Source organism: Rhinolophus ferrumequinum, chromosome 3 (genome assembly GCF_004115265.2).
Source record: "Rhinolophus ferrumequinum isolate MPI-CBG mRhiFer1 chromosome 3, mRhiFer1_v1.p, whole genome shotgun sequence".
Taxonomy (NCBI): domain Eukaryota; kingdom Metazoa; phylum Chordata; class Mammalia; order Chiroptera; family Rhinolophidae; genus Rhinolophus; species Rhinolophus ferrumequinum.
In genome coordinates, this window is record NC_046286.1 from 34,600,132 (window position 1) to 34,613,495 (window position 13,364).

The 13,364-nt window shown below is 40.2% G+C and overlaps 1 pseudogene; it reads left to right on the forward strand.

Moving 5' to 3' along the window:
- Positions 1 to 9,609: 9,609 nt before the first annotated feature.
- Positions 9,610 to 10,892, forward strand: LOC117020644 (uncharacterized; annotated as a pseudogene).
- Positions 10,893 to 13,364: the final 2,472 nt, after the last annotated feature.

Below are 13,364 nucleotides of genomic sequence, written 5' to 3' on the forward strand. Positions count from 1 at the left end.
ACTGATTATTTTAAGCTGGTTATTTTTAAGAAACAAAAGACTCAGAAGAATCTTTGACCTTCCCCGTAAATGCTTAAAAGAATTTAGATAGAGGACCTGCTCCGGGAAGGGAGCTATCACCATAGACAGCTATAGTTTAATGTGAACTAGTGGGTGACAGGGAGGAACCTAGCAAGGCTCATTTGATCCAAGTCCTCTGTCCCATTGTTAAGAGGGCCCAGCAAACATTTTCTTACCAAACATTTGCCTTTCTATCTCCATGTGAATGACTTGTCCTCAAATTTCGTATTGTTATGGAGCTCCCATATGTACATACATAATTAAATTTGGTTATCTTCTCCTGTTAATCTGTCTTATGTCAATTTGATTATTAGATCAGCCATCAGAACTAAGAGGGAAAAGAAGGGAAATTTTCCTCTCCCCCACAAGTGAATGAGTAAATTATTACCATAGTTTATTTCCCTGTTAAAATTCAATTTTTTTCTAATTTTAAACTATTATGCAAAAAGTTTCCAATTAAATATTTTGCATATCTCCTTTGGAACACCTATTTATCTGTAGATATGAAAAAATGAAATTAGAATGTCTAAAGCAATGTTTTTAATTATAATCAACATTATTTTAAAGATGTTTAAATTTTAATATTTTAATTTGAATTAATACTGCCAAAATATCTTCCCAAGTAGCTATACTGAGAGATATATTCAGTATATCCACTTGACCTTGAAATCGATATTTTCAATATTCTGTTTTGGCCAGAGTGGGGGAAAACGGCATCTCTGTAATTTTGCTTTGCATGCCAGCAGTCACTAGTGCAGTTAAGCATCTTTTTTATTCGGTCATTTTTATTTCATTCTTCCTTCCTCATCTGTGCATTTCCTATTTGTACATTTGCCCATTTTTCTATAAGGTTATTTGACTTTTTCTTTTATATTTTCTTCCACTGTTTATTCTAGATATTAATCCTTTGTCCACGATACATGTTTTAGCTCCCTTTTAACTGTATTCCTGGTATCCGTCCTATGCAGTCTCTTAGTCTATGCCCTCTACCTTCTATATAGAAATGAATTGATCCTTGAAACCTCTCTTATTTACTGCCACTCGGTAGCATCAAATCCAGTTGATTCAAATCTCATTCTCTCTTTCAGAGGAAATATAGTGTGGTGTTTAGAAACACAGACTCTGGAGACAGATTGCTCATGTTCAAGGACAGGTTTAGATATTTACTGTGTAACCTTGGACCCGTTGCTTAACCTCTCCAGACCTAACCTACCTTCTTTGTAAAACTAGAGTGACAGTAGTACACCCAGTTCATAGAGCAATGGTGAGGATTAGATGAATTTAAGAGCTTAAAACAATGTCTGATACTTGGTAAGTGCTATGCGAAGTGTTAACTCTTTCTGCCCTTTTCATATGCTTCCTCTTTTCCTTCTTTCCTCTTAGTGTTCTTTCTCTCTTTTTTCCTTACTATTTCTTCACTATGCTTTTGACTCAATATTGTCTCTTAAAGAAACTGCTGGTCCAACAACAGCCAATGTTTTATGTCATTATTTTAAGTGACTTCAGAATAATACAACTATATCAAAATTTAAATGGTTTACATTTTAAAACTGTTCAACCCATTTTGAGATGCGTCGGTAGAAACCCATATTTCTGTTTTTATTTGTTTGTTTGTTTTTTCCTTGATTTAAAATGTCCGGAATCAACTGACAATAGAGTGGAAGTCAGGCTATCTGGGTTAATTTTCTCTTTATATTGCTATCTTCTATTTCCACTATTTCTTCACTTCTTTGGAGCTCAGTTTCCTCATCTGTAAACTATCTTTAAGGATGAAATTAATAAGAAATGTGCAAGATCTAGATGAACCCACCAGATAGAATGTTTTCTGCAGACCCACAACTCAAACTGAGTCAATCAATGAGGAAGTTATCGCACAAAGCATATACTCTAATGGAGAGCAAATCGAGGACTGAGCATCTCAGTGATGCCACCAAGACCCAGACATCTCCACCCCTTCAGCAGGGCTGACCCGAGTACAAGATCACTCGGGGTCTGGTCACCACCAATGCCAAGTTTGGCAGGCAGGAGCATAGAGGTGAGAGCTAATTTCCAGCTGCCAGCATGCAAAAGTGAAAGTCTCATGTTGCTGGATCACGTTGCTAGGAAATGCAGATACCAGTGTTCGTCGGTGGGCTGATCTCTTTCACTCCAGCTGTGTGGTTTCTTAGCCCTGCCTCGGAGTGCCTGGCCAAGACAGGAGCTAATGCTCCGAGGGTCTCTGGAGAGCTTTTAGGTTGCCAAAGGGTCGCCTCACCCGAACTGAAACTCTCAAATCAAATAGTCCTCACAAACTCCAAGTATATATAGTCTAAATGTCCCCTTACCATATTTACTTCTCCACACGTTCGTTCTGATCCATAAGACCCCAGCAGGGCCATTCAGCTGGGCTGCTATCAAAACCAGATGCAGAATGACGACATCCTGGCACGACTTACTTCATACTTACCTATATCAAAGAAACTTTTCTTTGTCATAAACAAGTGGGTTAATACAGCTTCACTTAAATCATAAATAAGTGGATTTGAAATCATATTAAACCAATACACTACAATCCGCCCTGCGATTTCAAATCACTCACACACTAATTAATCCTAAGGGCTTAATGCCTGATATAAATCTAAATTCACAAAAATATCAGTCCACCGTGTGGTTATATATCAGTTACCCTCAGATATCTTTCACTCCTAGGTCAAAGGCAAAACTAAGGCCCTGAGTGAAAGAATTTCTTAAACCCAGGGAGAATCCTCGAAAGTTATTGTAAATGGATTACCTCCTGAGATTAGTAGATAGATGAAAAGACAGTGTAAGATGCAAGGCCAGCAGTCTGACTGAACTTGTGGTAAAAGCTGACATATCAGAGCCTGATAGGAATTTTTTTCAGGACTCCTCACTAAGCTAAAATGAAACTATGTAAAAGGATTTAGTAAAGAAAGATAATGTAGTTAGATAAGTGGATCATTTTGCAAAGTCATTTAGGCAGCAACTGAATTCTTTGAGGAATTAAAAACGGTTGTCCTTTACAAATCTAATCTTTACAGGACCAGGGTTGTGGCACTATAAACAATCCAAAGCCCACCAGTCCTTTTTACCATCCCCAAACCTCTAAAATTACTCTAAAATACAGGTTTCTGATAAACTTTCAGATCTTACCATTGAACTGGGTAAAAACTTGCAGATCTCTAATGGAAAAACTGATGGCTTCATAAAACTGCTAATAAGATCAAGATACACAAGAATTAATTATATGGGACTGAATGAATTGATGAGGATAATTATAATTTTTATGACTTGTTTGAAACATTGTTATTTTTTTCATATTTGTCTTCCAGATTTACAGATTTTTTTTTCCTCTTAAGCTACCTATGACTTACAGCAATTTGGTAAATTATATCATTGTCATGTTAAAAAACAAAATTCAACCAAGTGAATTTGAAGATCTAATTGGCTTTATTCAGTGATTTATGAGTCTGGCAACATCCCATCTAGCAACCCAAAGGGCGCTCTAGTTGCAGGGGTTGTACAGAATGGAAGGTTTTTACAGGCAGGAAGAAAGCGGGACTAAGAAATTCAGAGAGGAGAAGGAGGGCAAAAAAAAAAAAGAGAGAGAGAGAGAGAAATTCAGAGATTATTTCAAGCGGGAACACCTTCCGTTAGGGGAAGGCAGGGGGTCCTATCAGGTAGATTACCTCACTAGTCTGGATCAGGAAATTCCAGACTGATTGGTTTAAAATTCCACTTCTGAGGGGGTGAAACTGCAAATCTTTAGGTATTAAATCTGAATTAGGTATCATGGGCTTTTATGGCTTAACCAGGGAAGTAAGAGGCTTCTCTACAAGACAGTGGAATGGATGCAGCCCTCACAAGATGTAAAAGGTTCCCTTCCAGAGTAGTCTAAGACAATAAAAGCCCTTTATTGCTACAGGCAGTAAAGCAACAAGGTTGAGATGACAGTGGCCCCTTATGGACTGGGACACCTTTTGACAGATTCTTTTGAGAGCTGCCACAGTGGGGCACAAAGATGAAGAGACTCCACTTGCAAACTCCAGGGCATATCCTGTGCAAACTCCACTTGCAAACTCCAGGTCATATCCTGTGTTTCCGACCTAGTGGCAATAGCTGATCTAGTTGGAAGCCCCAGGTAAATTCCTGCGCACATGTCCTCTTAGATACTTGCTACTGTCTATTGTTCCCTTGCCTTTTACAATAGTGTTTAAAATGTTTATTATAGAGAGGCTTAATAGAGCATTATAAATTCCTTTTAACACAGGAAAGCAGTATGAAGGCAATTATTGCAGCCAGCATTAGCACTCAAACTATAACAGCTCTACAAATTTGTCTATTCATAAGCTGTTGATTATTTCAGTAGGATGCCATAGATGGGAAATTGTGTATTAAATTTAAAATTTGTCAACCAAGTAATGGGTTTTACCAGATTTGGGTCAATTATAAATTTAACATAATTTATCAACCTGTATTTCAAATTTGGCATGGAGTATGATATATCCCACGGCACCAACCAATTTTAATTATTATTACTTTGGGGTCGGTTGTCAACTACGCCAATTGTTTAGTTTTTGTGCTGTGGGAGGCAGCAAAAGTTATACTCAGAGACTGATTTCTGTCTTTGCCCACAATTTATTTAGCACACGTTTGCTATGGGAATTACAATAATTTTATAAGCCAACAGCATATATAATAAATATCTTAATAAACCAAACAGAGAAATAACATACTCCAAACAAATGACTAATGAATCACACTATTGTTCCAGGCAAAGGGAGATGAGAGGAATAAAGTCCAAATTTTAACAGAGGTATACCTGTTTATAAGAGTAGACATTAGGGAGAGAGGTGATCAACAGGGGCCAGTGCAAAAGTAAAAGCCCCTGTTGCTAGAGCAAGTTGCTAGGGAACGAAAGCTCCAGTGTTGGTAGGTGGGCTTATCTCTTTCATTAGGCCACTGGGAGGTTTCTCACCACTGTCTACAGGAATGCCTGGCCAAGACAGGAGTTAACGCCTCAAGAGTCTTTGGAGAGTTTTCTCCGTATTTACCGTGTTTCCCTGAAAATAAGACCGGATCTTAGATTAATTTTTGCTCCAAAAGATGCATTAGGACTTATGTTCACGGGATGTCATCCTGAAAAATCATGCTAGGGCTTATTTTCTGGTTAGGTCTTACTTTCGGGGGAACACGGTATAGTCCACATATCCCCTTGCCATGCTTGTTTCTCCACATGCTCTCATCCATAAGCCCCCAGCAGGGCCCCTCATCAACTGGGCTGCTAACTGCTGTATCAAGGACAACAGATATAGAACGATGACATCCTGGCACAACTTACTTTATACTTATATCAAAGCAACTTTTTTCTTTGTCATATACAAGTGGATTAAAATAACTTCACTTAATTCATAAATAAGTAGATTTGAAATCATATTAAATCAATACACAACATTTTAGCTAGAATATTTCTTTTTTTTCAATTAAAGTTTATTGGGGTGACAATTGTTAGTTAAGTTACATAGATTTCAGGTGTACACTTCTGTATTACATCATCTGTAAATCCCATTGTGTGTTCACCACCCAGAGTCAGTTCTCCTTCTGTCACCATATATTTGATCCCCTTTACCCTCATCTACCAACCCCCTCCCCCTAAATATTTCATTTTTTTAATTAAAATAAGTTTAGTTCCTCAGAGTATCTTTTTGCAACAATAAATATGTAAAGTTATTTTAATTGCAAAGTCATAAAAGAAATGATTAAAGGAATTAGAAATAGTTCAACATTAAGAGAGACTTGATAAAATTTATGAAGAGACCTTAACCTGGAGTCTGTGGGAGGAGTTCTCACACTATGTCATGACACAGCCCTACAGGAAGAACTCTGTTTACAATAGAGCTCTATGGTTATAACAACACTTCCCCTTAACTTCCTCTTCCCTTCTACATGCGTCCTCCATCTTTGTCCAGTTCAGTTTGTGCACAGAATTCACCATGTCTGCATGCACTGGACTGCAAACTTTTTTTCCCTGAATAAATTCTTTTGGTGACAGAATACCTAGTTGATTCTGGTTTTCCAGTTGATGCTAATGGAAAGAGAAAAGACATATAAGACCTAATTTTATCTCATTGGACTTATATAAGAAGTGGTCAGTTTCAAGAGTTAGATTCTGGCTCAAAATGGAGAAGAGCTCCTAACCAGGAGAGCTGCTCAACAATGATATACTCTGCTGCCATTGTATAAAGTAAATGATGGAGTGGCATCTTTTGTGGAGCATTAGGATCTAAAGTCAGCACCTAAGTGAACCCTTGATAGTTTGTGGTTAAGTAAAAAGGTGAATTGACATATTGAAACATTACAATCACACTTACCAGGGTGAATAGCTCAGAGTGGGCCGGAAAAACCAAGGTGACAACAGAGTCACTTCCCATTTCACACCTGCACATTTAGAAAAATGGCAGGAAGGATTACTTGCACAGTTTATTGTTTCCTGTGTGGATCTAAGAACGTCCAAACCTGTAGAGAATTTTTATAACAGTTTATTTGAACCAAACAGACAACATATGCCAGAGAGCAAGATCTCAAATACTCCGGAGAACAACTGTTTGGTAGTTTCTTTTACGCTTTTGAAATTAAGGAGGGAAGATTACCTGGAGCTCAGGGAAAGCAAGTCAGGGATCAGATTACAGGATAGTTTACAAGATTCTGTGCTCTCTTGAGGGTGGTTACCGCTTAGTTCAATGGTGTGTTAACCTTGAGGCACAGAAACAATGAACAGGGCTTGCTTAAGGCAAAGACAAGGCTTTTTACTAAAACGTTATATGCCTGGGGTGTGACTACCCACCATGACCTGCCCAGTTAGGAATATATGATCAGGTCACACTGTGAGGTTACTTTCCTTAGAACCCCCTTTTTCATCTACACTTGTAATTATTTACTTCCCTCCCTCCCTTTTCTCCTTTACTCTTTACTTCTTTGGTGGAATTATGGTTAAGTTTAAATATACATATGATGCAAATCCACTTTATATCAACATACTGCAATCTTTCTGAAAGGATAAACAATAAACCTAACAGTCGTTGCCTCTGGGGAAAGAAATGTGATTCTAAATTGAGAAGAAAATCCACCATATACTTCATCTCTTTTTAAGTTCTTTTTTATGTTCTTGTATTTTTTGTTAATTACTAATCTTCCTATCTTAATAGTTCCTGTGAAGACTATTGACTTTTTAAAGGTAAAGAAACTATTATCCTTTTTTTTAAATGATGAAAACAAAAGCAGAAGAATGAAAAGAGTACTATAGTGAACACCCACAACTTCCATCTTTTTTTTTTTTAGGTCAATATTTAATTTTTAACTTTAATGTGCAAAAAAATAACTTCCATCTTGACTCAACAATTTCATCACCTTTTTGTCCTTTTGGCTTTACATTTATGTGTGTATCTATAAGTAAATATTTTTTACAAAAGCATTTGAAATAGTTGCCAACATTGTATGTCATACCTCAATACTTCAATATGTATCTCCTAAGAATAAGGGGTTTTTTTGTTTTGTTTTGTTTTAATTCTGATAAGGTTTTAGGTAGTCAAACATGTAAACTTCTTTCAGTGGCATAGTATATAATCTATGTTCTTCAGTTGTTGCAGAAAAAGCAGCAAGGACCGAGAAACTCAAGCGGCACGCAGAGATCAGGGAGAACACAGCTTTATTACGCAGGCAGGCTCAGCGGGATCCTTCCCAAAAGACTGAGCCCCTAGCAAGGTTTTGAGCAGGTTTTTATGGGTTGGGGACTTCCTTGAGTGGGGGAAACGGTAGGTGTCATCTGGTGATTGGCTCAAGGTGTGGCTTGGAGGGGGTTATGCAGAAGTGGGCTGGGGCTTAGGCTGGGGACTTTTCTCTCTGCTGGGGCCACCATTTTAGCTCAGTTCCACGTGGCAGGGAACCATTTTAAGGTCAGTTTCCCCATCACAGTGACAGATGGAATTCCCCTGCCCAGCCAGGCTTTTGGTCAAATACTGTATGTAATAAGATTAATTCCTAACATTTGTTTAGTGCTTAACAATTTATATGTTATTCTGCCTTGATTCATTAGACTGTACAACATTCCTTTGCAATCAAATATTGTCTCCTAAATTATATTTAAGTAAGCTGAAGCTGAGAAAGGAAAATGAATTGTCTAAGAACATTCAAGTAGTAAGTGAGCAAGTCACCCGAAGCTTCCTGACACCGAGTCTACTGTTTTTTTCCTACTAGAGCAGTAGTTGTCAAACTGATTTCAGAACTCCCATATTCTTAAAAATTATTGAGGATCGCAAAGGGCTTTTGTGTGTATGAGTTATATCTATTGATACTTATTGTACTAGAAATTAAAAGTAAGTTTTAAAATGTTCATTTATTCTTTTTAAAATAACAAAATAGACATATTACATGTTAACATAAATAACATTTTCATGGAAAATAGCTATTTTCCAAAACAAAAATGTTCCATTGAGAAGAGAGGCATCATTTTACATTTTTTGCCAATCTCTTTATTTTCTGGCTTAATAGACAGCTGGATTTTCAGAGCTGCTTTGCATTCAACCATGATATCACAAGTCATATTGGGGTGACCTGTTGTAGAATGGAGGGCTTCTAGGGATTAGGCAGGATGGGGCAAGGCTAGGTGGTAAGGAAGTAAGGAGCTTACTGTAGCCTCTGGAAAAGTTCACTCCCAAAAGTTCATATTGGGGAAAGAATAAGAGTAGGAAAGGTTAATAAGATCTTAGTATTATGAAAATAATTCTGACCTCATAGATTCTCTGAAAGGGTCTTAGAGACTCCCAGACATCCTTTAGGCCACACACTCTGAGATTCTGTATCCGGGTGTATACTAAAAGATTTTGAAATAATAAGCTATAGCAATATTAAAACTCCTGACACGACATCTTTAGAAAAAGAGGCTTATAATCAAAGTGCATTATAAACGCACGGCCATTGAAGTAGGTGTTAGGTTTATTGATTCCATAATATCAGCAAGGTATGTGGGGACACTTTTCAAATTTTTGTTTGGTATAACAGGCAGCCCTGTTATTTTGTGGGCAAGCAAAACTCTGGTAACATCAGAAGTGCCAATCCTCAGAAACAATGAAATCCATAGTCTAGCAGGGAACTCACCAGCCTACTGCCTGGACTTTTGTTCCCATCCCACCACCTCCATTTCCTAATCTATAAAAATGGAAATAATAAGTATACCTTCCTCATTGGGTAGTTATAAAGTACTCAGCCCACAATAAAAGTTAAATTAGCTGGTTGATGCTGTAGAAATTATCCTCATACTAGTGCATCCAGGGCGGGGACATGAGTCTCTGAACTATACCTAATGTTGGTGAGCAGTGTGTCTTTCATAAGCTCCCAGTTTTGTAACACTTATTATTGGGGAATCAAATGGAACTCAAAGACCTGATCCAATCTAGGTTCCTCCACCCTTAACCGGGAGACCACCAAATGGGCTGACTGGAGGTTGGCAATAGGCACCACTGAGAGCCTGTATTGGCTTGCAGGGTGAGGGCGCCAATGAGCGAGTGCCCCTGGAGGGGGCGGGGCATACGAAAGGAACTAACCTGGAGCTTTGGCCGAACTGTGAGCAGACTTATCCTGCCCCTATCTACATGGGGTTTTCCTCTTCCTTCAGATCCCAGCCAGGATACAAGTGATGGCACCCAGCCTAAGGATGATCCTGAACAGATTGCACAGCCCAAAAACCAAGAGGAAGAGTTTCCATTCCAGGAAATGGCCCCTTTTCCATACAGATTTAGATTTAAGTACTTTTCTGAAATCCTCAGTGCTTCACATGGAAGCGTGTCTGCTGGAAAAGGTATTCAGCGAGAACACTGGAATCTTCACCACCCGGCCCCACCGTGGTCTCCAGTACCCACCCCGAGCCACCCACTGCAGACCTAAGGCAGTGCCCAGTATCCTGCAGGCCAGGAGCTCAGTGACATCCTTCCCCACTCCACCTAGCCTTGCCCCATCCCGCCTAATCCCTAGAAACCCTCCATTCTACAACAGGTCCAAACAGAGTCCTTCGCTCAGCATTCGAACAGGAGCTTAAAGTCCTCCAGATGGCACAGCCAGACCCTGAGGGCAAGGTTGAAATCAATACCATGGGGAGGCCCTGGTCCGGAAGCGTGCCAAACAGCTAATTCATATCTTGACTGCAAAATCCCGAAGGAAACGGTACGGAGGTAAGGAGCTTACTGTGCCAAGATTCTGGTGCTGCAGATCTACGCTGTGCTGAGGGATCTTTCACTTCCACCATACCCCTCCCACAAGACAAGGGTTTCTACACATCCTGGGACACTAGGATTCCTGGGTCTCCAGGGTAAGGCACTATAGGAGGCAGCAAGAAAACCCAAGGAAGACGTTTAAGGAAGTCCTAGCTCAGCCCCTTCCCACCGGTCTGCCCATCTCAGGTTGGGGAGGATTCCATGACCCCCACTGAATAAGAAAGAACTCCAGCCTGGGAAGTCCTGTACTCAGTGATTCTCAGAATGAACCCAGGAACACTGTAAAAATGCAGATTGCCCAGCAGGATCTTCTTCCCACCCCACCTTCCACCCAGGAGTTAAGCATACTGACAAACTATTCATTCAGTCTCCTCACCTATAAAATGGGTCTAGTGATAGTAGCAAACATAGAGGTGATGCTCAGACGAAACCATGAAGTATCTTGAAGGAGAGAATGTTCATTCCAGTGCTTTCTTCTCTGCTATGGTGATGAGCAGACTGGATGAAGCCACGCAGTCACTGGAAATAGGTCATAAGACTGTCCAGGAACCTGTTTCCAAGACAGGGTGATCTTTGTGATTACCTAGGTGCAGGGTGTGGGGCTGGGTCTGGAGGCTTGGCCTGAGAGACCCAGTCTGAATCCTGCCTTGGCTCCTTGACTCAGGGGAAACAAGTGTTGTCGGTGCTCGACCGACCTTCTGCACAAACATGAATTACAATAAGTAGATTTTTAAAAGATGTATGCATATATAGGGAGTAGTATTGATGATCGACAAAAGCTTCTTTGCTTGGTCCAAGATGGGAAAAGGCTAAGCATTACAAAAGATCAGTTCTGCTTTTCATAGTGTTTTGTACTAGGTAGATGTGTGTGGGGACAGAGCCAGGAGTGAAGTTTCCAGGCTCTCACGTGGAAAGGTGCAGGCTCAGGTAGTAAATGGCCATCAACTGTGATTGGATGGCCATCAGCTGTGGCTAGTTGGCCATCAGCTGTAACCAGTGAGCCATTGGCTACTAATATAACTGCCGTGGCTACGCTAGCAGAAACTGGGGGTCTAGCAAGAAGATGGTGGCTGACAAACGCGGATTGCAGTTAGCACAGCGGATTGCAGCTAGCAAGTGGGGTTGGTTACTTGGCAGAAAAGCGGACGGCAATTTACAGATCATGTGGCTCCTGCTTCCTGTGTCTCCAACCCAGCTGCCAGCGAGAATATAGTGGTATGACTCCCCTGTCTATGACTCCGTGGGTGTTCCTTTTTGGCCTCACCATGTCCTGCACTCTTATGTGGGGAGCGGGACCAGAGACCCCACATGCCACCCTGCGTGACAGAGTGGGTAGGCTCTTTAATGGCCCAGGGAGCTTTTGTAGGTAAGAAATAACATTCCTGTTTATTCTTTCATTAGTACTAATTTTGAAAAATTGTTTCATTAATGTAAAACAAGCTTTATAAATCGAATGCTTAAATGTTGAAACATCGATGACAAACTGATTCCATTCTCCTTAGCTTTTAGTTAAAAAGTGTACTGTATTTATTATTATATCATCAGTGAGTATGAAATTTATTACACGACTATAACAAAAGCATCAGTATGTGTTTCTTCATTATTCTTATAATCTATATAAAATAAGACAGCTTTCCTGGATTAAATAATTTTATTTATTTTTTCTGAGCATTACCATAAATAAAAGTATTCCATCTCAGCCCAGCTGAGGTTGTACATTCTGGTTCACTGACAATTACTTCAGGTTCAGATGCCAGACTGGACTGGCCAGCCTCTTTTTTCAGTCTTTCCCTGCCCTTTGCTTAGACATAGATTTTCAGTCCTCGGACCATTCCCTGGGTCTGTGTGTACTAACAGCTAACAGCTGGAAATCACCTAATTGGTTGGTTTTGAAATGGAGTGAAATTAGATAGATCTGTGCCATCTGCCATTTTCCCTGGAAACTCTGGTTTGGGATTTTTATTCTTCCTAAACCATATCCTTTAAAAGTTCCACTCATGAGGCCTATTAGATGGTAAACTCTTACTCCCCACCCTCTACCCCCTCGGCCCCAAAACAATGCCATCATTTCATCCATGTTCCTAAAGGATAATTTTTCTACATACATAATCCTCAGTTGACTATTATTCTCTTAGCCCTTTGAAAATCTCATACAGTGAAGTCTGGTTGCCATTGATATTAAGATTTTTGAATGGTCTAAGTGTTTTTTGATGGTTTGTTTTCCTGAAAAGGTTCTATACGCACAGAGTGGGTAGGGGGCTCAGTATATGGCAGCTGATTTCCTCCTGGCGGCCAGGACTGGGCTGAGCTCCTCTCTTACTCTTGGCACAGATGTGCGTCCCCACCCTATTCTTGATGAACTGGAGAGTCCACTTGCCCTTGGAGACCTTGAGCAGCCCCATGGCGCACTGCTCACACTCAGCAAAGCTGACACCTCCCCGTCATGTCCCACAGGACCTTGGTGAGCTTGCAGAGGCGCTGCAGCAGAGGCTGTGTCTCGGCTTGCTCACGGTCCAGGCCACCTTGTGGTCCTTGTTGAGGTCCACGTTGACCATTGGGTAGCACAGAGCCCCAGGCTGTGGGGTAGGGGTCTAATTGTTTTTTAATCCCTGTCATTATTCACCCCTCTGTATCTTCTGTTTCTCAGTAAGTCTCGCCAGAATTTTCCTACTTTTTCTTTTTAATAAGCTTTTTTAGAATAGCTTTAGATTTACAGAAAAATGTACAGAGAATACCCATTTACCCACACCTAGTTTACCCTGCTAAAGAACCAGCTTTTGGTTTTTGTATTCCATTGGTTTCTGCTTTAACCATTTGATTCCTTGCTTTTGGTTTCCTTAAGATTATTCTGTTTTCCCTATTTTGTGGAGCTGAATGCTTACCTCATTTGTTTTCATTCTTTTTGATAACTGCAGTACAAGGAAAGGTCAACAATTCTCCCCCACCCCACCCCCTTCCAGCCACCCAGGTATTCCTCTCTGGAACTCCGGAAACACTGAGGGATGACAGCAGTCTCATCTGCCAGGCTTAGATGTCAAACTC